At 34.2% G+C, this 27,222-nt stretch overlaps 1 pseudogene; it reads right to left on the bottom strand.

Moving 5' to 3' along the window:
- Positions 1 to 788: 788 nt before the first annotated feature.
- Positions 789 to 27,222, bottom strand: part of LOC127232896 (eukaryotic translation initiation factor 3 subunit E-like) — a 47,788-nt pseudogene continuing 21,354 nt past the window's right edge.

Below are 27,222 nucleotides of genomic sequence, written 5' to 3'. Positions count from 1 at the left end.
GTGCATGATAGCAGGATTCTATGATCTCCATCATAAATGGCAATGAAGAGGATTTGCCATCTAAGTCTGTGAATTTAAAAATAACATGGGAAATATGCTGATATTCCACTTTGACAAAACAAAATAAAATAAACTTACTTACTTCAAATTAGGTAGCATATGCAAGCAGGTGTACTATATAAAATGGATATGATTTTGAAACTAAAATATCACATTAAATACTGAAATTCAAATAAATTACAACAAAACATGATGAATGCTTGTGCCTTGGATGGGCTACTCTTCACCAGACTGTTCACAGAAATAACATATCAGAAATTTAAAAATCTGTCAATTAAATTTTATAAAATGATATTTAAAAGTAATGAGTAATTCAATGGGCTAAATAATCCAAGAAACACAATTCCTAATATTTTTTTTGGTTTGTTTTGTCTTTTGTTCATTTTTATTTTCTCATTCTGTAGGCTAGTTGTGGTAATTATTTTTCTTAAATTGTGGAAATTTAAAAATTTCTGTAATCATTTGTCAGTTTTTAATTTATTTCAAAGTTCTTTACTAGGCCTATATCTTGAAGTTTATTTCATATATTTTCCTCTAGCAGTTTCATTTATCTATCTTATTTCATGGTTTTTATCCATTTTTTTTTAAAATGAAGCATAGCCAAGTTTATTTAAATTCTTCACAATTTATAGCAAACACCAATTGCTTCTAAAAATGTATGTTGTCCTTTATATATAATGGTTATTATGTCTTGCATTATTCATTTTTCTTCTTTTCTTTAAAATTCTTTAGTAGAAGCCAGTATCTTGGGTTTCCCAGTTGGGAGCCTCTGATGTACTGTTCTGGTTAAGTTTTTTTTCGATATTCATGGCCAACATTTGGCTTCTAAAAGAAAGACTTATAGTCTTTTCAATCACTTACTGATAGGGTGAGACAGCATTGTTACCCATTACCACAAAACCTAATTTAGAATCAGTCTTGGCATCAAACCTTGCATTCCTAATCAAATTCACATTATACCTTTCAGCTTCTTCTGAAGTCATATTCAATTTATCTGCTAACATATTAATTCTGCTGATTCACTGGTGGATACAAGAAAAAGCTGCAAATATGAAGAGACAGGCATTTTCAATGAAGTCCTCAAGACAAGCCACCAATTCACAAGCACTGATTTACATTCCCTCAGCTTTTTCTAAGCCCCCATGAAACTCAAAGTTAACAAACAAGCATTCAACAAATTCTGTAGTCAAGTCTTTATATGTGTAAGACTCCTGTTGAATAGCTTTCAAGAGATCTTTAAGCACCAGCCGGGGTTTCTGCACATCTTTATTTGTTATGACTGCAGTGGTCAAATAGTGAAGAATATGTAGACAAATTGTCTGTATTGCATTAAGGTACTGTGGTTGGTAAAGGAAGAGATCAATAATATTAACACAGCCTTTCAGATGGTTGAAAAACACAATGACCAATGAATGAGCCATGTTCACTGCTGAAGAAAGTGGACAACTCACAGAATTATTGTGTATGGTCTTTTTTAACCCAGTAAGGTCTGCCATGGTTGCATTCCAATTCTGCCTCTAGATTTCAGAGGCCAGTTTTCCCCAGAGTGAACATAATGTGTTTCTATCTGTTGTTAGAACTAAAACCCTAAAGAAATAAAGATAATCTGCAGCTCCTGAGTAATTCCCACATTCATACTGGAATTTTCATATCTGTACAGTGTATTTCAATACCCGTGCCTAAACCCATGCTTGTCTGCAAGGAAATCAAATAACATCTGACCATCCCTGGTTACTACATCTGCCTTGTAGATTCTGTGTCTTCAAACATCTTCACAATTGTTTCTGTTTCTGCCTGGAGCTGTTGCAGTTGTGCAACAACTGTAGTTCTTTGTTCTCTCAAAGCAAGAGGATATTATCAGAATAAATGTCTTTGTAGGCATCCATAGCAAAGTCTACCATGTTGGTATCACTAAGAAGATCCAATTTCCCTTGTGATAATTCTTTTGAATTATATATCTCTTTCACAGAGATAAACTCAAGGAGCCGGAAGACCAAGTGCTAGTCCAGAAAGTTCACGATAGAGGTGGTCAAGTCGTATTCCACCAACTTGCCCCGGAAAGGAGGTTTTTATCCATTTTTAAATTCATTTTTTTAAGGCAACCAAGAGATATAAATCTAGTTTCATTCCTGTTCATGTGGTTTCTCAATTTTATAATACTTATAGGGAACACTAAGTTGCTTTTTTTTCCCCATGTATGTATTAGACAGCTTTGTGGAAAACTAAATAACTATGACTGTGTGCATTTTTTTTTACTAGATTCTCTATTTTATTTCATTACTCTGAATTTGGATACCCCACAAATGAAAATCAAAATCTAAAATGATATTACAATGGGAAAGGAAATGGCTAAACAGTCACTGTTGAGAAATTAAACCAATGTACTTTTGGAGAATATCAAACTAAATAAACATTTTAGAAAACAGAATGTTGTTCATGAAAGTGTACACAGAGTTAACTTATGATCAAGTAATTTACATTCTCATCAAATGTTTTCAAGCTAATAGTCAATACAAACCATGAATGCAAATATCCATATCAATGAAAATCAAGTGAACATATCAAGTTTTGGATGAATAAAATTTTATACCATAAAAAGCAATTATGCATTGATTGTTTCAACATACAAACTACAAATTTTGCAAAATCAGGTAATACCAACGAAAGAATTTCTACATTAATTATACCTATTTTCGGTATGTGATACACACATTTCTATGAGTTTGCATACATGTATACACACAATATGGAAATCTGTTAAAGAAGAAAGCATGGCAAGTAATTCATAGAATTGAATGTATCAGAGAGAAACAATCTTCTAATGAATATTAAACTATGGAAATGATTAAAAGTATTTTCTAATTAATAGTGAAGGAAGCATTGTTCACCTTGGTGAATTAACTGAAATTCACTGTACTGTGAACTTAGGAGAGCTATAGTGGTACATAACAACTGCATTAAACATTTTTTTTTCAGGCATCATACACACCTCTACATCCAGTGAGTTGAGGAAAGGGCAATCTCCATGATTTTGCATGTACATTCATCTGCATAATTCTAGAACAGACTATGCTATAGGTTAAAATCCTGAATCAAAACCAGTAACAACAGCAAAAACAAAACAAAAAACAAAAACCACCAAGAGCTGATTGGAGATGTCATTCTGTATATATGTATCTCTCATTGGTTAATGAATAGAGCACTGTTGGCCTACAGGAAAGCAAGACAGGCAGGGATGTAAGACAAAGAGGATTCTGGGAGATGTAGCAGAGAGGAGTCAAGATATAGGCCATTGGAAGTAGAAGAGGAACAGACTATCACTCTCTCCAGTAAGACCATGTGGAAACACTTAGATTGATAGAAAGTAGTTAATAGCTAAGATGGAGCTAGCCAATAAGAAGGTCTAGCCATTGGCTAACAGATTTAAGACTAATAGAGTCTGTGTGTGTGTGTGTGTGTGTGTGTGTGTGTGTGTGTGTGTGTGTGTTTGGGGTGGGGGAATGACTGAAAAGTCTCTGGGACAAGGCTGGCAGGAAAGTGCTCCTAATAAAGAGTACTGCTACAATGACTGAGCAAAGGCTTCCCAACATTCAAATGATGGTCAAAAAATTTTATATTTTCTATAAATTTTTCTTTTCCTAATGTATATCCACTTCATATGTTTCATATATTAAAACTATAAAATATCAACTGTAGTATATTTGAATATAATGTTGATGAACAATTAATATCAGAGAATATAGGTTCTGTATTTCATATCAGCATGGAATTTAGGATTAACCTTGTTCACTATAGATGTTATAACACACTAAACTGACTCTATAAATTCCATTTTAAGTGACATATCAGTTCATGAATCTGTTCAACATCTCTGTCTTGGTTTATTCCTGTGTCCGTTATTTTTAAACTCTGAGGTTTTTCTATTGCTGGTTTCTTATATTTCTGTTACCAAATAGTCAGTGTCAGTGTTTTTGGTATCTACAAATTAGTTTTATCACATTGAATTGAGGAATACTGAGATTTTCATAATGATTTGACATTTTAACTGATTGTCTGAAGTGATTGTCCCAGCTGACATGATGTGCTCCAGCCATACCTGTAAGAATGGACAAGGTAACAACAGATAAGCATAAAACAAACAATAGGTAAGCATAACACCTTTACAAAACAAACCTAGGGAGATTGTGCATTGGTCATTTCTTGCAAGTTTGTGGACCTGAATTTTTGTACATAGTAGCCATTTCAACATTTGATTGAGTGTGGCAAGCTGCCTGTAATTTCAGTGTTCAGATGAAGAGCATTCCTCTTGGTATCAAAATAGTTAGCTACTCTATCCCATATCAGTGTGAGACCTTGTTCACACATAAATATATAACTTTTCATACAAATATCCATGTGCAAATATATATTTATTCAGATATTAATATAATGATAAGCTTCAAAATTGGGGAAGATTTGTAAGATATGTCTATTTAGATTGTTCTTGGCTTTTGTTGTGCTTCATTTCCTTGTGTATATGGTAGGATTTTTAAAAAATGAGGGCTCTATTGTCTCGAAAGCTCTACTTTGCCATCATGCTTATTAGCTGTAATAGTGTTCCTTAATTTGCAGTCAGACCTGTGTGAAACAAAATATTTACTATTTTGATTTAGAGAAACAGGCTTACCATGTCTCATCTTTTGACTCTATTCTCTCTCTGTCTCTCTCTCTCTGTCTCTCTCTCTGTCTCTCTGTCTCTCTCTCTCTCTCTCTTACACACACACACATACACACACACACACACTCTCTGGTTTGAAGTACATATGTAGAATTATTGCTACTTTATAGACTGTCAATGCTCTTCATACTCACTATGACTTTTTATTATTTTTTCATTCAATTCATGTGTAAAATGATTGTTGATATACTATAACAATTTCTGTAATTGTTTATAGAAATTTCTGTTATTGGGCTGGGAGATAGCTCAGCTGTTAAAGGCTAGATTCACAACCATAAATATAAGGAATTTCTGTTCTTTTATTCTCCTTCTTGTTTGTTCAGTTCACTGTCCATTAATCAAAGATATGAAATCAACTATGTTATTGCCTGTCTATTTTTATCTCTTTTTTCTTTATTCCACTTTTTTCCTCTCTTAGTATTTGCATTGAACATTCCTTTCACATGTTTTTATGGTTTCCTTCCTTTTGCAATACATTCATAAGCATATTGTCTTCTGTTAAATCACAATATACCAGTATCCAGGAAGTATAAATACCATAAAGCAATATTTTCTTTTAATTTCTCCTTTGTAATATTGTCCTAATTCATTTCACTTATTAATAAGTTTGATTTACTGAACACATTATTATGCCATCATTATTATTAACTTTTAATCTCTTAAATTTATCATGAATAAGTGCAATAGCTTTTTATTTTGCCATTATTTATTTCTTCTGTACTAGTCTTTAAAATAGTTTTATTTGTATGTATGTATGCACATACACAAATGAAAGAGTGCTCAAATATTGAAAAAGAGGGCATCAGGTCTATTGATCTCTAGTTACATGTGATTATTTTTAGTAGTCTGAAGTGTGTGCTAGATTTCTTTGCAAGAGCAGCAAAACACCTGCTGAGCCATTATCAATCTCAAGAGCCATCTTTTCTACTTTTAAAACTTTATTATTCTCTCATACATTACTACCCAACTGCTATTATCGTTCGCTCCTCTCTTCCAAGTCCTTCCCCCAAACTTTCCCTCTACCAGATCAATTCTTCATCTGTTTCATTTCAAAAGGGGGAATGGTGGAGAAAAGAAACTTCAGACCTCTAAGGGATATACACTGTACATAACCTAACAAGATATAAGACTGGACACAAATCCCCATATGGACATGGACCAATTATGTGTCTAAGCTAGATCTTATGCATATATGTTATGGTTTTGTAGCTTTGTGTTCTTGTTGTACTCAGAAGTGTGGGAGTGGGGATGGTGTCTCTGACTCTTTTGACTGTACTGCATATCCTTTGTTTAAAAGTAAATGCTGTTTCCTCACCACAGAAATGGAACATTGTTCTCTACTGTATCACTTGGTATTGGCAGAAAAAGACATGAATAACCTTTCATTTACCAGAGCCTTATTGCATTTTTTTGCTATTATAGTTATAAAAAGAGTGATTATGTTCCCTCACAAGGCTTCCTTAAATTTTATAAGATAGGTGAATGTGAAAACAGTCTTTATATGAATGTTTCTTTAGGAAGAGGCCTTGAGTACACTGTCATAAAATTTTCTTTTCCTACCATGTGGTGCTCCATGTTTTATGTACACTGAAGTTCTAACCCACAAAATTTTTATGTTCAAAAGTGTTCATTACAAAACAGAACATTGGCAGAAAAATCCTTTAAGTTTTATTTGTCCAGGCTTTGCTGAGCCCAGAATAGTAAATTGATACTCATTTAAAAACATTAATATTTCACTCCATTCTGTTTTTGCTAGCATGTTTTCTGCAGAGGAATTTAGTCATTATTCTCTTCACTTATACCTTTGTCTTCTTAGTCTATTATATTTTTAGAAATATTTATTTTACATGATGTATATGTGTGTTTTGCAGGCATGTCTGTATGTGTACTATGGGAAGAAGAAGTTGCAACTGGTGAAGGAGGAGGAAGGGAAATATAAGATTGTAGGTAAAATAGCAATATGTACATTGCAAAAAGTCACAAGGAATCATTATTAATTATTAACTATCTAATTACAAAATCCTATAATACACATGAATATGGGTAAAAAATACATATATAATTTAACTAAAATCATCTAATTTAAGAATACCCTCTTTTGGGAACACTCCTCCACTGCTGGTGGGAGTGCAAACTCGTACAGCCATTTTGGAGATCAGTACGGCGGTTCCTCAGGAAAATGGGAATTAGTTTACCACAGGACCCGCAATCCCCCACTTAGGCACATATCCAAATGATCCACATCCATGCAACAAAGGAAAGTGTTCAACTATGTTCATAGCAGCACTATTTGTAATAGCAAGAACCTGGAATCAACCTAGATGCCCCTCAATTGAAGAATGGATAATGAAGATGTGGCACATCTACACAATGGAATTTTACTCTGCAGAAAAAAATAGTGGTATTTTGAAATTCGCAAGCAAGTGGATGGCACTTGAAGAAACCATCCTGAATGAGGTAACCCAGTCACAAAAAGAGGAACACAGTATGTACTCACTCATATATGGATTTTAGACCTAGAGCAAAGGATCAACAGCCTATAATTCACACCACCAGAGGAACTAGGATACAAGAGAGAAGCCCCAACTTTACATGACCTGTCAGATCTACATGACCCCAACTGGATGGCGTTGCCCTACATATGGAATTGTGGTGGGGGATGGGAGGGGAGGGTGGTTAGAGTATATGTGAGAGGGCAGAGAGGCTAAAAGTGAGGGATGGATGAAGGGAGGGGGAAGAAGGGAGTGAGGGAAAGAGGGAGAGGGAACTGGGATCGACATGTAAAATAATAAATTAAAAATAAATAAAATAAATAAATAAAACATGCTTTGACTCCAAAATTTAAGTTCAAGGACAAGTTCCTGGGGAAAAGGATTTCTATTTTTGTTTCCACAGAAAATGAAAAGATGTGGATTCCTTCCAGACTAATGTGGTTTGATCATGCCAGACCGCCTGAAACAGAATGCCAAGTGATCCTACATTCAAAACAGCTGGACAAAGTAGCCTTGCAGACTACAGCCAGAATTTCTGCATCTTCTTAGAATCCCCCATGACAGCACCCCTTACCAGCATGAAGTAGTTTGTAAAGAACAACGCCCAAATTCCCAAATATTGTCTATAAATGTTGTTTGTTTTCATTTAAATGGACTTGTTTATATATATATAAAAAAAATAGAACCCTATCCCAAGAGAAAATATATGTTATAGCTAAAGCCACTCAGAGACATAACACATGTCAAGACAATTGGAATGTGATAATTTCTTACTCTAATGCAGTCTGGCAGGAAGATGAAGAAAGTAAGGTGGCCCCTAAGAGACATTTCATGGAGGTAAATTTCATAGTATGTCTGAGAATTGCTTCAAAAAGATAGTGAAAGGGTAGAGTGGCTGGTGCTTTGGATGAAATAAGTTTAGACGTATGTTGTAATGATTATGATGGTTTCAACAATAAAAGCATTCATGCATATGGATGGACACACACACACAAACACACTCATGAAGTGGGGCTGGAGGTTATGCAGAAGGCAGAATGTTTGAAATCCCCCTACTGGCAGGAGCTAGATTTGTTCTCAGTTCCTGAAAGGCAGCATGAGCACCCTGAGCATTGAGAAGAAAAGGCAGTCAGTGCTGGTTTCTGGCACCTAGTAAAACTTTGCCCTTTATCCTAATAATATCAATGGAGACTATTAAACATCTGGGTCAATTTTTTTTTCATAACAAATTATTCAGGTTATACAGTAGAGTTACAACAGCAAATATGGGGAAGAATAAGCAAAGTGGAAGAAATGAAATGAATGAAAGGAAATAATTCTTGTAATTTAGACACAACACTGAAGGAGTTGATGCTACTCTTGTGCACCTATGCAGGTAGAAGAGCACAGATACAAAGTGACATTAGGAGGAAAGTTAGAAGAAAATGTTAAGACTGTCTCCCAACATTCCAAGTCTGCCAAACTTGAACTGTCCCTAACTAAAAATAAATAAATAAAATTCTGTTTGCAAATAATTTAAAAAAATGTATTTTGCCCTTGGCATCTTCTTCATACCATGAACTTTTAAAAAACACATGCTTTCTTGTCTCTGAAACACAAAGTAGTGCACAAAGAGTGCCCTCCTCTGCAGTGTGGGGGCCACAGAAACAGACGGACTTTGGTGAGGAAGATGAAGCATCATTAACATCCTGGATCCTGATAAGGAACTCAGGATATGAATTATACTTGTACAATCTTGCTGACTAATTCTCTTTTGTGGTTGTATAGATTTTCCATGTCAGGAAATGTGGACCAGTCCTTAGAAAAATACAATATATATTCAAAATATAAAGTTGAGAAGTTATTAAAATAAAAATTTATACGAAATAAAAGAAAAATAAATGAAGAATACCATCTTTTGAGTTGGTAATCAAGGATGGTCAATGGAATTTCAAAATATTATAAATATTGAGATTGATATTAACATCATACACTTCAGACATAGGGTCCAGAGTTTCTTGAGCTGTAAAGTACTGAATGCCTCTTTCCTGAGTACTAGCTTTCATAGTATCAGAAAATGTGAGCAATCTTTGAAAGGAGGGAAACAACCAAAAGTCCTATCTAGCTATTGAAACTTTTGATCCACAAAAATGCATAGCATGGCAAGAAACCCTTGAGGTTTGTAAATGGCATGCATACCTTGTTAATAACCAGTAGCTACCTAATTAGATTAAGGAGCACTCGACAAGAGGAAACCATGATATATACTCAAAGCTTAATCAATTACTCTTATTTTTAAATTCAGGTATCTTGGATGAAATCTAAAAGTTTGACTTTACTAGATCAGAATAATCCCTAACTTTATTATAAATATTTGTCATGATACCCACATGCAAGTATAGTTATAGTTCCTCAGCAAGGAAAAAAATCTCTTTACAACATACAGAGTCCAATATAGAAATACTACAATATTTAAACTGTAAACTTATGGACCATATCCACATTGGGTACAGCTACAAAACAACTTCCTCAAAACACAACACAAAAATATTGTGGAAGACATGGTAGAAATAGTGGGAGAGCCAGAGAATCAAGAAATTTTCTAGGAGTCTCTGTCTCGTAATAATTCCAGAAGCTTCGCTAATAAAATAATACCAATTATGCTAACTAAACATGAACTAAGCAATGGACAACTAAAGAAGGGCACAAGTGAACAAGACCACAATGTCTCAATCTTACATATATAACTATAGGTAATTAAGGAATGTTGACAGAGGGAAAAATTGTCCTCCTCACAGACTATACCTTACATAGTTGATTGTTCAATATCAAGTAGTCAGCCATGAAAAAACATAAAAGTAATACTGCACAGGTTGACCTGGATAAGTTTAAGAAATAAAAAGAGAATATAATCTTGTCTTAAGCAAGAAGAGTAAAAGGGAAAGAATTGGTGGTAAGAAAAAGAAAGGTGAAATGATGTGATTGTTTTATCGTTTTAAGAGTAAAATGAATATGAAATCAAAATTCTCAAGAAACTACAGGATTATAAAACAAAATATACTAAATAAATTTAACTTTACTGTTTTTATTTCATGAAAAATAGTTTTTTTCATATAATATATTCTGATTTCGTTTGCCCTTCTCTCTACTCCTCCCACTTCTCACCTTGCTTCTCAACTGGATCAACCCTCATTTTTTCTTTCATTAGAAAAAAGAAAGGTAAGTTTCTAAGGGATAAGAGTAAAATCTAATATAAGATACATCAAAAGTGAACATATCAGAGTAGGAAAATACTACAAACAGAAGGAGAAGAGACAAACAAAACAAACAAGAAACACATATATGTACCATGATCCTCTCATTTCTACACTTAGGAATCTCATAAAAACATAGAACCACAAACCATAGTATAGGAAAAGGATTTGTAGGGTACAAAAAGAGATATTCCAAAAATAAAAAAAAATAATTTTAAAATGACAAGAAATTAAAGATAAAAAAGATTTGACATGATTTTATAAGATAAGAAATCCCCCAAAATGTCACTGTGTGTGTTTCTGTTGGCTAACAGCTGCTGGACATGTTTTCTGTTGGTGATCAACTTCTAATGCCTATCAACTAACCATAAAAATAGTTCTTTTCTCTACAGAGACTCCCTTGGAGAACAATTAATTTTCATTTACATTTGGATATAGCTTCTGGGTTAGTGATAGGTGCATATACCCACTTCCCTTTCAACTCTATGACCTCATCATATGCAGACCCCTGTAGGACCTGTCCAAGTTGCCAAAATCTCTTCCAGTTAATATGTGTGTTGGTCCAGTTGTGTTTAGAAGGCATTGTTTTCTTGTTGTCTTCTTTCCTGTCAGACTGATGTTGCAGTTACAGCACCCTATTCATAACTATGCATTTTATTTCCCTTGAAAGATTGATATATTGCCCCTGTTTCCTTCCTCTATACATAAACTTTGTGGTAGGTTGGCTGTGGACTTAACAGCTAATAGCCATGTATAAGCCAATAATACTTTATTTTTATTTCTGAGCCCAGGTTATCATTCTTGGGATAATTTTTCTATTTATTTCAATTTACTAACTAATGTTATTATTTTTATGTTAATGCCTAAGTACTATTACATGTGTAAATGTACAACCATTTTTACCCATCCATCTGCTAAGGGACATCTATGTTTTTTTCCAGTTTGTGGCTGTTATGAATAAAGCAGCAATGAATAGTTGGATAATCATGTCTGTGGCTATATGATAGAGAGTGGTATAGCTAGATCTTGAAATAGATTTATTCCCATTTTCCTGAGGAACTTCCAAACTGATTTCCATAGAGACTGTCTAAGTTTGCAGTCTCAACCGCAATGGATAAGTCCCCCCTTAATCCATATCCTAGGGGAATAAGCTCTCTCTCTCTCTCTCTCTCTCTCTCTCTCTCTCTCTCTCTCTCTCTAATTGGATTTAGCCATTCTGACAACTTAAAGGAGAAATGGGAAGGTTTTGTTTATTTACATTTGACTGGTGACTAAGGATATTACTTTAAAATTTGATACAAGAAGTAGGGACAATCACTATGTACAATACTAGTTTTTTTGTTGTTTAGTTTCTGTTCCTATGACACAATATTCTACCAAAAATCTATTTATGAGAGACAGGGTTTCTTTAGTTTGTCATTCCATGTTACAATCTATCACTAAGCGAAGTCAAGGCAAAATTTTAATAGGCCTGTTTACTACTCACAGAGCTTTACCTCTAAAATCACAGAATTTAAAACTAATCACTATACCAGAAAGTATACAGGAAGTTGCTTGCTGTCTCAAAGCTGATGCTAAGATAGCTTTCCTATACAGAGTAGGCCACTTTCCCCCCAGGAAATGGTACCTCATATAGTGAGATGGCTCTTCTATATAAAAACCCAATCATGCCCACTATCCCCACACACTCTCTAATGTAAATTTTTAATGTTGTGAAAATCTTGAGTTCTGTAAATCAATGGACTTGACTGCCTATTAATTTGAGGTCACTTCCTTAAAGTAGAACACATGATTGGGAATTTAAAAGAAAACTACTTGGCAGATTGTAAGTTTTATATACACAAAGTAATCAAATTTCAATTATAAATGAAATGTCTGTATCCTAGGACTACAGTCAAGTAACATTTGAATTCAGAGGGACAGATGGTTGCCTAAAATAGTGCATATTTTAGATTCTTTGGTCGCAGAAATTTAAACTTAAATTAACATGATGAGGTGCTCACTTTAATCAGGGCAAGCACCAGTTGTTATATTAAACTGTGTAAAATTCAGTGAAATAAAACAATTTCTCTTGCCCCAATCTTCCACTGAGATAATGAATACACCTAAGTTTCCATTTTTCAGGCTAGAGATCTGCCTGTCTCATAGAAATGTACTTGATGGATTTAAAAATAGACATAAAAGTGAAATTAGCTCAAACATAAGAAGTCAGAAATAACTGATGAAGAAATAAATATAATCCAATTTAAAATGTAGTCAGAATTTGTCCAAGTCTTATAAAAACACATTATTGGCCAGGAATGTGGAATACAAGTGGTGAAATGCTTACAAAGTTGAAGCAAGCTTTGTGTTGGATCCCCAATACCTCCAAAACCAAGGCACCACTATTTGCATGTACAATCACAGCATTTAGGTAGAGGCAGGGAGATCAGTCATCAAGGTGAGCCTGGAAGATATACAAAATTAAAAACTCACTGGGTTAAAAACAATCTATTATTTAAGAGACTTTAACAATAGAGCAAGAAGTGACAGGGAAATAAATTTTAAATTACTTTAAAAATATGCAAAACTTGTTTTCTTTTCCATCATTAAAACTCAACACAGACTGAATAATAGCTCTTATAGACTTAATGATTATCACAAGTTTATCCATAACAAATTGTGATAAAATACTGCTAAGATTACTTTACAATATGATATTCTCCAATTCTATAACTCTCAATCCACACCATTCCTTTCTCTCTATATTCATTCATCCAAAATGTATATTAAACAGCAACAGGAGAATGAAACACAACAGAAAGAATAGCGAGGGAATAAAGAATGTGTGGTATGTTCACTCTAAACACACATGTAATTGAGTAAAAAAGTAAGAAAACAATCAATAAACTGTAATGTGTAATATAACCTAATGAAGATGAAAATTATTTTACCGAGGGTGTGTCAAAGTGCGTGGGAAAAATAAGGGAAAACAATTGGAATAAATTCACAGGAATGTGCATTTGAACATAGGCTTAGTTGTCTTAATACTGCTTCTAGTTATTCTTTAAGAACGTTAGTTTTGCTTTCAGTGCTTGAAAGCCTTCATCTTTCTGAAGTATTGAAGGAAGTGATATTTCAGACATATATTCAAAAAATTCATGAAAACATGTAATCAGTATTAATCTACAGAATTAACTTTTGAACAGAATAAATATATCATACAATAGTAATTTAAAATACAATTACAACAATAGTAATTTAAAATATGTGCATATAGGGTTGATAACTTTCTTGTTTATATTTTATTTTAAAGGAAAATTATATCAATTTTAAGAAATGTTTCAGCTCTGTAGAATGTAGCGTAAGTCTAGGTAGAAAAATTAGGAATCAGTGACTATAGCAAATTGATGTTTACTTTTTAGAACTTGAACTTGAAGAAAAATCAACTAATTAACCAATAATCAATCCATGAATCATCAAATTTTAATTTTCACATTTTTGAAACTATGACATTTGTTCATTTGTTTGACTAAATAATAGATTCTAGCTTAATATAAATGGACCTTGTATTTTATGTAATGTAAATGTTCACTTAAGCATTATAGGACATATAACTGTAATGAATTATATGAATCCAATATTTAAGGTGAATTTTTCATTAAGCATCTTGTGATTATATATTTGTATGTTCATAGGTAGATTATATGTGGATTAATATTTATGTGTGTTATTATCTGTCTTGTTTTGTTTTTATATTTTAACATATATTTAACATATATTTAACATATATTTAACATATATAACATTTTAACATATATATATATGGCTATCTAGTTATTTCTCATTTTATTATTTATGTATCTAAAATCTATTATTTATGAAGACTTAAGTATCTTTGAATTACAAATTATAATATATGATAAAGCATTTGATTGGAAAACTTGAGGACCTGAAAATTTCAAGTTTTAAACAGTTTTCACTATTTTATTAATGGTGAGATTCAGAAAACAGAAGCTGCACAGTACAAGTGAAGATTGAAAGGACAGGAGTTGTGACAGGTACTTTCAGAATAAGAGTGTGCAGGATGCTCAGCATGGAAGGGAACATAAACACCTTACCGCCTGCCCCTGCAACCTCAAGGACAAATGTGAAAAGTGTTGGTGTTACAGAGATAAAGCTGAGGACAATAGGACAACTGCACATACAAACTCACAGCTATTTTCACAGCATGCAGAAAACTTCCTCAAAACCATGATTAACCAAATTTCAACTTAGAGAAGACACAAAGTTTCCATTCCTAACCATGGAATTATTAGTATCAGTGGATGGAAGAGGGAAAGACCATTACTTAGGAGTGTAGCGTCTAATAATCTGATTATGGTCTACTAGAAGACCACATATTCAAGAATGTTTGGACAGCACAAGTTTGTCTTGAAGAGTTTTGCTTTGTTGGTATTTATTTGTTTTATGTTTTTGGATTGTTTGTTCTTAATTTGTTCTGGACACCATGTTGATTGGGTAGAGAATAGGGGTTAGATATAGAAAGAGTTAGGGAAGAGTGCCAATATGGCCAAAAAGTTGTGTGTGAAACACCCAAAGTACTTTTTTCTGCAAATTAAAACGGAAAGGAAAGAAGAAAATGAATGATTCTTTCAAAGTTTTTCTTTGCTGCATATGTAAGCAAACTTTTATTTTTGATTTTGTTTTTTTTTTTTTTAATTTCATCTCTACACAAACCAACTATGGCAACATTTGGTGTACATTAATAAATACTTTTTAAAGGTACTCCATAAATCAGAAACAAATGTAGGGACTATAAAGCCATTCCATCCTATATTTCTTATGGGTATAAGAAAACCATCATGAAGAAGAGAGTCTAAAGAATGTCACTCAGAGAATTTCTGCATTATTCCCCTTTGAAAATAATTTGAATATATAAAACCCTATTACCAAGCCGAATTCCCTGAATGTGGTGTTAGTTGGAAGGACTGGGCAGATTATGGGGCCTCTGGTAGTGGATCAGTATTTATCGCTGGGATACAAATGTACTTTGAGAGCCCATCCACATAGAAGGATACTCCCTCAGTGTAGACACATGGTGAAGAACTTAGGCCCTGCTCCAAATGATATGAAAGACTTTGAAGACAACCCATGGAAGGCCTCACCCTCACTGGGGAGCAGAAAGGAATGGGATAGGGGTTGTTTGGGGGAGAACAGGGGAGGAAAGGAGGGTGCAGGAACTGAGATTGATATGTAAAACAAGCATGTTTATAATTTAGATATAAAATTATAAAAAAAAATCCCCTATTGAACATTAAGCTGAAGCATTCTTTGATTTGGTGTTTCAGGTCCCAAAGTTGTAACCATTCCCAACATATTGCAAAGTAACACAGAATTATAACAACCTATCAAGAAGACAATATTTCAAATTACATTAAATTTACACCATGTAAAATGCATTACTGACAAAAAGCATGATATATTAGATTTAAAATTTAATGAATTATCTTAAATAATCACACTGTATGTTGTCATTAATTTCCTTATGCCCATATAAGGATCCAGCCTTTCATCAGTTACCTTCATGTCCATCACCCTGTGTTAACTTAGTACCTTGATAGATTTAATGAACAGTCTCTCCAGCTTGGCAATTTTTCCTCAGTCTCTATGATCATGCAAGAAAAGGTTTGTCCTTTCCTTACATAACTTTTTTTTTTTTTTTAACCAGGAATGCAAGGAAGTGCTTCAAGCTAACTCATCTTTTATGATTTTTACCTTTTGCAAACTATTTATGAAATGAATTGCAAATATGTAGTCCCAACCTCCTACAAATCTTGTAGAATTAAATTCAATAGTAAATTTTAGGTACACCATATTAACAACAACCACTATCAGAAAGGAGAAATATTGAAACTTATTTAAAATAAAGAAAAAAAAAACTGTTTATGTAATACTGGTATACATAAAACAGAAAAATCTAATGCATTCCTATGAGGATTAACCTAATACAAATCTATGACTTCTTTTTTATTTGAAATATTTCAAGTTATTTTTCTTGGTTTCACACTTGATTTTAACAGGCTTTTCCATAAGTATTAAAAATGCAAAATTTCTCAACCACAATTTACCACCTTTCGAAACTCCAAGTCACAGTGTACCCAAACACTTTCTAGCAGTGCTGTGTTGTATCTGCAGGAGATTAAAAGGAAGTGCCGAAATCAAATTATGAAGTGGGTGTATTTCAGCACTTAATTCCCAAGTGCTACTAGAGACATAATTTCACCCTTCGGGTGTTTGTGTAACTGTCTGGCAGACATTGAAACTGTGACACAGCTTCCCTTGTGTGAATTCTGTGGCCAACAACTGATGTATAGGATCAATGATTATTATGCATAACATTTTTACTCATTAGTAAAAGGTGTCAACATCTGCTACAAGTACTGCAGTTAGAAAATAGACACAACTTTCTCACCTTTCCCATGGATTTCCTACACAGAAAATATAGTTTGCAGTCCCACTCACAAACTGTTGAATGATAGTGCTAGGGGAAAAAAATATACCTAAACATACTTTGGGCTCCAATCTATTACACATTTAAGATGTGCTATCTTAATCTACAGCAGAGAAGTCATCTAAGGATACTCATAGGAAATTTCATGTGTTTCTATTACTGTTATTCTAACATGCTTTTTCCGGTTTGGATTTCTATCATTTCCACCCTATCATTTCAAATAGTGACCTTATCTTCTACCTTCCCGCTCAGAGACTATCTGCCATGAACAGCCCAATTTCCCAAACCTATATCTAAAAATGTAACTGAAATAATACCTATTATCACTTAAACCCTGACCTTGTCTGAGATAACCACACTTTCCTCAAATTCAAGGTTAACACATTATCCCATCACTCTCATGCTATTTGAATCACATTCTCAGGAAATAGTATCAGCTCCCCGTTTTGTGTTTTCTATTTCACTCACTCATTCTCATTAATCTTTAACTACTATAGATTCCTCAATAAAATAGCATTTTCACTAAAATATTATGCCAAGTTGCATTTTATTATACTATTATTGTCATAATAACAAAGTAAAACTTAATAGTGGCTAACAAGCAAATTTTCTATAACTTTTCTGTTTCTCTTTTTAAATTTTTTATATTTATATTTTAAAATTTAAATTAGAAACAAGCTTGTTTTCCATATCCACCCTGGTTCCCTCACCATCCTGTCCTCTGCTGATCCCCCCAACAAAACCCCATCCCATCCTTTTTTTGATGGGTACATATCTTCCAAAATAACTTTGCATTTGTTCCTTCAAGCAATAAAGAAAAATATAATTAATATATTAACATTTCTTGGTTAATAAGTGTTAGCATTGAAATGAAACAACAATGAATGCAAAGAAAGTATGGTGGCCTATACCTTTCAACTCAACATTAGAGAATAAGAGACAGGCTATCTCTGTGAGCTTGTCTATCCTAGTCTACACAATGTGTTCCAAACAACCAAGAACTAAGAGAGACTCTGCATAAAAAAGCAAAAATAAATTTTGAAATATTTTAAAAAGAAAATATGGATCAATTTAACAAAAATTAGATTTTTATCATTTTTAGATATTTCAATTTTTGTTTTAATAGGTCTGGTATTTTTTTATTGTCTGTGAAGTTTATATCATTACTACAGCTAAAACACTTCTCTTATTAGAAATTATGTCCTTTACTGTTATACTTATATAGTACACACACACACACACACACACACACACACACACAAACACAAACACATCCTGAAGCATAGTAAAGGCATTTAAAATAACCAAGAATGATGACTTACTCCAGATAAAGTTAAAGTTGAATTTCTTTAACAATTATTCAAGTATTCTTTTCTACTTTTAATCTCTACATTTTTTCATTTTTTATTATTTAGTATTGTGTTTCTTATTTTACTTATTGATCCATGAGGATCAAAATGTGTCAAGTCATTTGGGGTAGGGTCTTGACCTTCCCTGTGATCTAGGATAAGGAAGTATCCCTACATTGGGAATGGGCTCTAGGAATACATCCTGGTTCCACTTTCAGACATCACATAGACTGCCCAGGCCTCTTAAATACGACACAGTTTCAGGGGGTCTGAGTCGGTCCTATGCTGGATTCCTAGCTAACAGTCTGTTGTCCATGAACCCTCTCCTGTTCAAGTCTGCTATTTCTGTGGGTTTCTCCGTTTTTGATCCCTTTGTTCATCAATTCTCCCTCTCTGCAACTGAATTCTAAAAGTTCAGCTTAGTATTTAGCTGTGGATGCCTGCTACTGCTTTGCTTAGCTACAGGATGGAGGCTCTAGGTTGGCACATAGGGTAGTCATCAATCTTATTATCAGAGAAGGGCATATAAATGAACCATTATAGATTTAAGGAGAAATATGGCATTAGGAAAAAGCCCAGAGATCTACAAGGATGAACCCAACTAACAGTCTAAACAATAGCAGAGAGGATACCTTTAATGTCCTTCCATGATAATGAGATTGAATACTACCTTATATGCTATCCTAGAGCCTTCATCCAGTAGCTGATGGAAGCAGAAGGATACACCCACAGCTAAACACTGAGCTGAACTCCTGGAATCCAGTTACAGAGGTAGGAGTGATGAGCAAATGGGTATAGACCAGGCTGGAGAAACCCACCATCTCTCAGTGCTGAGAGATGGAGGAATACACAGTGTCCCAACCCTAAGAAAGAATTGATAACCACTAACAAAGTAAAAACGTGTGTTAACCAATAGAGTGTCACAGTTACAGGAATCACATTTGACACATTTGACAACTCAAAAATCCTACAGAAGTTGTTGTTGTTCTCTCTTTCTTTCTGTCTTTCTTTCTTTCTTTCTTTCTTTCTTTCTTTCTTTCTTTTTTTGCCTTGTTTTTCAATTTTTTCCCATTTCATTTATTGAGGGAAAGCATAGATGGAGGAAGGATAAAGTTTAAAGGCGGTTGAGTATGTAGGTGGGGACAGGCAAGGATCTGGGAGGAATTTGGTAAGAGAAACTTGATAAAATCATTTCAGAAAAAAAAAATCTAAATAAGACAGTATATTAAAAACTCATACAGCCATTTTGGAGATCAGTATGGTGGTTCCACACGAAAATGGGAATTAGTTTACCACAGGACCCGGCAATCCCCCTCTTAGGCACGTACCCAAATGATCCACATCCATGCAACAACGACATTTGCTCAACTATGCTCATAACAGCATTATTTGTAATAGCAAGTGCCACGCCCAACCTCGACCACCAAGGAAAAACACGACTAAGGGAAGATCTTCTAGCAGTTTAATCGGGATCCTTGAACATGCTTCTTCTTCTGACGACCGGGAAACGCTGGCTCGGGCTTAAATCCCCTTGTGCTGACGAACCCCACTGAGCCACATGGACCCTGCAGATAGGCTGCTCTTATACGGAAGCAAACAAGCTGAACAGGCTTAGCCAAATAATGACATGTTAATGCCAGAGAGCGCTCACCATCGGGAAGGTGGAAGGCTGAAGCCAGCTTCATTTTTAAGGTGCAACACTTCGCAGATCTCTACAAGCAAGAAACTGGAAGCATCCTAGATGACCCTCAACTGAAAAATGATTAAAGATTTGGCACATCTACATAATGGAATACTACTCTGCAGAAAAAAAATAATGGAATCTTGAAATTCGCAGGCAAGTGGATGGCACTTGAAGAAACCATCCTAAATGAGGTAACCCAGTCACAAAAATAGGAACATAGTATGTACTCATTCATATATGGAATTTTTGACCTAGAGCAAAGGATCACCGGCCTACAAAAAATAATAAATAAAAAAATTAAAAGAAAAACTATTCCTAAAAAAAATAATTAGAAGCACAAAGCTTAAACTCCAATAAGCTACTAATTATCAATTGGTCATAACTGGACAATGCTTTAATAAAATGGATATCAAATAGAGATCAGTGATCTTATAATGTTGAGGAAGTCAACATTAATCAGAAATGGAGACTGTGGTGTAGTTAATTTGGGAATTTCTTATGATGTTACTGATGAATTTTCATAACTCTTATACATTTTTCTCTATGAATTCAATCCACATATGCATAAGGAATGGAAGATTAAACAAAAAAGGTACCACAGGATATAGAAATGCACATTGAAATTCAACCTACTCAGAAAAAAGGAGATGTCACTGAGCAAATGATACATTGATTAGGACATTAGACAGACATACTGACATGTAGATATATGACAGATATAATTACTCATATACAAATCCCTTTGATATATAATTATTTGAAAGGTTATAGTAGGGCTGGAGAGATGGAGCAGCCATTAAAGGCTAGGCTCTAGAGTACTACTCAGTGGATTAAAAAAAAAAAATGGAAACTTGAAACTCTGTGCTGGATTGTCACTTGGCCTCATAGGTACTGTCAAGATTTTCTACTTTAATAATGTCTGGACTTCTCCCCTTACACATTGCATTAACAATGTATAGTGGATACAAATGCCTATATTTGCATTACAATCATAACAACAATAGTGAAATAGTAGTATTTTTTTCCTTGAAAATACTGAATATGTCTAAGAAGAATACTGTATCTAAAACAACAGAAAATGTCATTAAAATTGAATTTTAAATTGATGATAGTAGAAATCAGAAGTAATATTGAGACATTTATATATAAATTGATATAAGTATCATTAACAAGATAATAGAAAATTAAATTAACTAGTACCACAAAAACAAAAGTGTGTGTGTGTGTGTGTGTGTGTGTGTGTAACAAATAATATAGGGTCTTAATTTAGTTAGACCAGTCATTTGTTTAACATTCCTACAAGCTCTGAGCCACACAAACTCCAGCACATCTTATAGACAGGACAGATTGCGGGTTGAAGATTTTGTGGAACCAGTGATATTTTTAACATTGTATAAATTAGTGTTTTGTGCTATTTTAACATGATTTTTTTACTGAAATATATTTTTAAAAATAATTTTAAGGAGCAAAATATGTTGTTGAATCACACATCATTCTTAACATGAATTATCAAAATATATTTATGGTGTTAAAATATGTGAAACATGAAATATTTTGGTAGGAAACTAACATATTCTTTGCATAAGTGCACTGACTTTGCATATGATGTGTCCCTTTCACAGGCCTTTGTGTTGTGTAAGCTTCAAGACTATCTGTCACAAAGAGGTGGATATGAGTTCTGTGTCCCAATCTCAATTAGGAGAGAAAATACTACATTATATTATGAAAAAGTACAATTGTGTTAATTTTATATAAACATTTCTGAAATTATTAAGGCTGAACATAATGAAGTACACTTAATCCTATTCATTCTATATACCATTAGTGTTCTATATTTGACAGTAATAACTAGAAATGTGTTCCATCCTTTCTTCAGAATTCATTGTTGAACTAACTATAGCTTGTGACTTAAAACACTATTTTTTTCCTGGGAACCAACTACTAGGGATACCTCTGATACATAATTTTAGATGTCCATGGTTATATCTTAATTTGTTTCTTATTTGCTTTTCTCTCCATTGATTGTTGTAATTGCTGCCACACATCATTAAATATAAAATTGTAATGTCTTGATACTTGCAGATTTCTTCTTTGCCAACCATGAGAGCACTGCTATTCAGTTCTCCATGAGTTTAGAAGTAAGGGAGGTATAAGGTCAATTTGATTACCTTTTGATCTCCATTTGGTAATGGCTTTACCAATAGTAGTTTAAACTCTATAAACATTTAAGTGTCACAAAGTTTGGAGAAGTGTATTACAATAGCTCCTCACTATTAAAAGATTAGTGAAATTCTTTTAAAATCACAGAGGGATACTCCCTCAGCTTAAACTCATGGGGGAAGGCCTTGGCCCTTCTCCAAATGATGTGACAGACTTTGAAGACTCAGCATGGAGGGCCTCACCCTCCCTGGGGAGCAGAAAAGAGAAGATGTAGGGGTTGGTAGGGGTAACAGGAACAGGAGAGAATGGGAGGACGGGAGGGTGCGGGAACTGGAATTGACATGTAATACAAAGATGTTTCAAGTTTAAATAACATATATATATATATATATATATATATATATATATATATATATATATCCCAATTTATGGAAGTGTGATTGCTTTGCCTCATGTTCCAAGAGCCCAAACAGTGGATCATGATGTCATAAAACCAAACCAAACAAAAACAAACAAACAAAACACCCCAAACCAAATCAAACAATAGTCCAATCAACTTAACCAATAAATGAAACAACAAAAATATTTTAGTGTTATTCTTTATTCTTCAATCATATTTCTAAATCTGTTTCATATAATTGAAGAATAAATGATTATAAAATATTTTTGTCTCTTGAAACAATAATATGGATAAGACTTTCTGTTTTAATTAATGATTATTTCTCACAGTATGGAAGTCAGTAAAGTCAATAATCAAGTCACCAAAAGCATCAAATAGATGTTCTTCCAAACTTAGAGGTTGGGGTCTTTTGCTGTTCCTTAGAAATTCCATTAACTTAGGGAACAAAATGGTTGCTGCCATGAAGATATGGTCTGTTAGAATCTACAGCAAATTATTTTGGGGGAAAAAACCTAAAACAACAAACAAACAAAAAATAAAAAAAAGAAAAACTATATCACAACTATCAACTGAATCCCTACAGTTCTGCTGAAATATCTGCATCATATCAGTGCAGACATGACCAATTAAAGACCTCCTATCAAATATCAATGTGCAGGAACTTAGGTTAACTTTGAGGTGGAACACTCAGGTAAGCATAGCACTTCCAACATGATTCTGAAAGTCTAACCAGCTGTGTAACAGGCTTCTGGAAGCACAGAAATAGACAACAAGAGAGTCTGGGCTTCAATCAGCAATTGGAGGAGATATATTCAGACTACTTACTCTTCTACTTGGTTTCATTACTTCACATTTATAACTTCCTCACGTAATATCTCAGGTCAGGTCAGCAGCTCAGCTCAGCTCTGTTCTGTCTAGCATTTTCTCTTCTTTATTTTATTAATTCTCTAATTTTACAGTTTTCCTTTGATAAGTTTTCCCCGAGGATGTAAAATAACATAGGTTTGTGTTCTAGCATTTATTCCTCTGACATGGGGGAAGGTTTCATTTCTGACTGCTTTTCCTTGGCCTCTATTTTTGCCATTTTACCTGTAGCCAAAACTTCCTCAATCCCCTAACCCATATTGTTTACTCACTTTGTTTACATTACTATCCCAATTTTCCTGTAATGATTAGTTACTTAATATTATTTTGTTATTATTGCTGTTGGTCCCTCTTCACTAATACTATGAATAGTATCCTGGGGTACAGTACACATAGATTCTTTACATGCATAAATAACTGGAGAATAAATTTCAACTTTTTTATTGCTTGAATATTAGAGTATACTCATAGAAGGCCTACACTTTGTTACAAAACAGACAGAAATGATACTTCTATAATATCATAACCTTGTCCCTATTGAAAATTATAAAGATCAGTGAAAGAAAAAAAGGTTCATAAAACAATGACTTAACATTAGATGCCCAATGTCCAGTGGGAAGGAGAAGTTAAAAAATATATATATACACGAAAATAGGCAAATGAAATCTGCCAGAAATTAGAATTTACATATAAAAGTTTTCTAAAGAAAATGAAGCAACTAAAATCCCAGCCAATGGATTTAAAACAACATTCATAATTACATTCCAAGAAATAAAAATGATACACATGAACTTTTTAATGAATGACAAGGAAACATGTTGTAGAAAGCTAATATAGTTCATAATTTAGTAGTCAACATGAGATATACATAGTAAAAGAAGAAACAAAAACTTTAAAAAACAGGAGTAGAAATTTCAGTGAGTCAAAAATCACCTGTATAAGGAGAGAAGTCCTAGTCCCTACTTCAAATGACCTGTCAGACCTACATGACCCCAACTGGATGGCATTGCTCTACATGTGGAACTGGGGTGGGTGATGGGAGGGGAGGGTGGTCAGGGTGCATGTGAGGGGGCAGAGAGGGTAAAAGGGAGGGAGGGAGAGAGGGAAAGATGGAGTAAGGGAGAGAGGGAGAGGGAACTGTGATGGACATGTAAAATAATAAATTAAATTTAAAAAAATAAAACAAAACAAAACAAATCTGTATAGGAAACATTTCTTATAGAATAGATGATTAGGTATCAAAATGTAATTACATGTCAAGAAAAAATTTAAAAACTTCAGAAAATGACATAGGCAAATAAGATGCTACAGATCAACGAGACTCTAGGAATAGAACAAATATATAAAAATGAACCTAAAAAGAATAGAAGATAATCATGCTGAATGCATAGCAAATATTTTTAATTTCATTAAATGACCATGAGGTGTTCAGCCACAGCTGAACTTCAAAGCTAAACCTGCACTTATCAACAAATAACCATGATTTATCCAATTGCAACTGTGTCTAGAGCACTATCCCTACCTTAAAGGCTTAGAGAATTTCACGAAAGTATTAAAAACCAGAGGACCAGAAGACCAACTAAGAATCTAAGCAATAGTGGAGAGGCTACCTTAAATGCCCTTCCCCGATAATGAGATTGATGACTGTCTTATATGCCATTATAGAGCCTTCATCCAGTATTTGATGGAAGCAGAAGCAGACACCCACAGCTAAACATTGAGCTAAACTCCTAGAATCCAGTAGTACAGAGGGAAGAATGATGAGCAAAGGGGTCAAGACCAGGCTGGAGGAACCCAGAGAAACTGCTGACCTAAACAAGGGGAAGCTCATGGACTGATAGCTGGGCAACCAGTACAGGACCAACCCAGATTCCCTGAATGTGGGTGTTAGGAGGACTGAGCAGTCTATAGGGCCACTGGTAGTGGATCAGTAGTTTTCCCTAGTATACGAATGGACTTTGGGAGCCCATTCTACATAGAGGGATACTCCCTCAGCCTGGACACATGGGAGAGGGCTTAGGCCTTGATCCAAATGACATGACAGACTTTGAAGACTTCCCATGGAAGGCCTCACCCTTCCTGGGGAGCAGAAAGTGGATGAGATGGGGATTGCTGGGGGGGGGGAACAGAGGAGGACTGGGGGGGGACTGGGATTGACATTTAAAACTGGCTTGTTTCTAATTGAAATTTAAAAAAGAACCATAGGACCAAATTGTCTGCTGAAAAACAAGGTTTACAATACAAAATAGGAAAGCGGTAACCCCCCCCCCAAATTCTCAGCAATGTAATTGCCACCTGATAAATTACAGCAAATTACCTGCCCACAAGGACATAAAATTTTTACCAGGTCCTAGCCCAAGAAAAAGAGTGAAAGATAATTAATAATTGCTGAAAGGAAAAATCAATCTTCAACTATTAAGCCTGTGATAGGCTATGGAATTACAAGAGCACTTATGTATGAACAGTACAAATAGAAATCAACAAAAAAATATGAATATGTGTATATTTACATTACGCATATTTACATTATAGATAGATAGATAGATAGAAGTTAGATAGGTAGATAGATAGATAGATAGAAAGATAGAAAGATGGGTAGTAGAATAATGGTTACAGAATGAGAGGACACAATTTAGGAAGGAATTGGAGGGAAAGACATTTACAGCAAAGTCTAAAAAATAATTAAATAAAATGAAATCACTTTATTTTTTTCTAAGAAAGATGGCTCAATATCAAACACAAATGTAACAGCAGAATGAAACTATCACATGACATATTTAAGAAAATGAAAGCAGAAAACAAACAGGTGCAACTGTCATAATTTCTGGAAATATGGACTTCAAACCAAAATTATTCAGAACTGTAAATGTGGCAACTTTATACAGTTTAAGTAACACATAAGAAAATAATATCATTAAAAAATCACATCCTAAACACAGGCACACTCGTTTTCATAAAGAGTAATGGAATACTTCAATATCCCCCTCACTTAAAGCTAACATCAACAAAATATGCAGGAATACACTTTATTTTTTTGCCTAGTTCTTTCTTTCTTTTAATTTTATATAACCAAGTCCATTTAAATGAAAAGAAACATTTATAGATAATATTTGGGAATTTGGGCATTGTTCTTTCCAAACTACTTCCTGCTGGTAAGGGGTGCTATCATGGGGGATTTGAACAAGATTCAGAAATCCTGGCTGTAGTCTGTCAGGCTGCTTTGTCCAGCTGTTTTGAATGTAGGATCACCTGATACTCTGTTTCAGGTGGTCTGGCTTGATCAAACCACATTAATCTGGAAGGAATCCACATCTTTTCATTTTCTGTGGAAACAAAAATAGAAATCCTTTTACCCAGTAACTTGTCCTTGAACTTAAATTTTGGAGTCAAAGCATTTTTTTAATTTAATTTATTATTTTACATGTCGATCCCAGTTCCCTCTCCTTCCCTCCCTTTTACCCTCTCAGCCCTTTCACATGCACTCTAACCACCCTCCCATCCCCCCACCCTAATTCCATATGTATGGGGATGTTTTCCAGTTGGGGTCATGTAAGTCTGGCAGGTGATGTGAAGTAAGGACTAGGGCTTCTCTCCTGTCTCTAGATTAAGGCAGTTATCCCTCCATGGGGTATGTGTTCGCAAAGTGTTGCTCCAAGGATACATCCTGGCTTCACTGTCTGAGGTCCCTTAGACTGCTCAGTCCTTCTGGCTGAGACCCATATTCAAGGGGGCCTGAGTCAGTCCCATGCTGGCTTCCCAGCTATTAGTCT

This window comes from Phodopus roborovskii, unplaced genomic scaffold (assembly GCF_943737965.1).
Source record: "Phodopus roborovskii unplaced genomic scaffold, PHOROB, whole genome shotgun sequence".
NCBI classification, from domain to species: Eukaryota; Metazoa; Chordata; class Mammalia; order Rodentia; family Cricetidae; genus Phodopus; species Phodopus roborovskii.
This window is presented reverse-complemented; position numbering and strand designations above follow the sequence as displayed.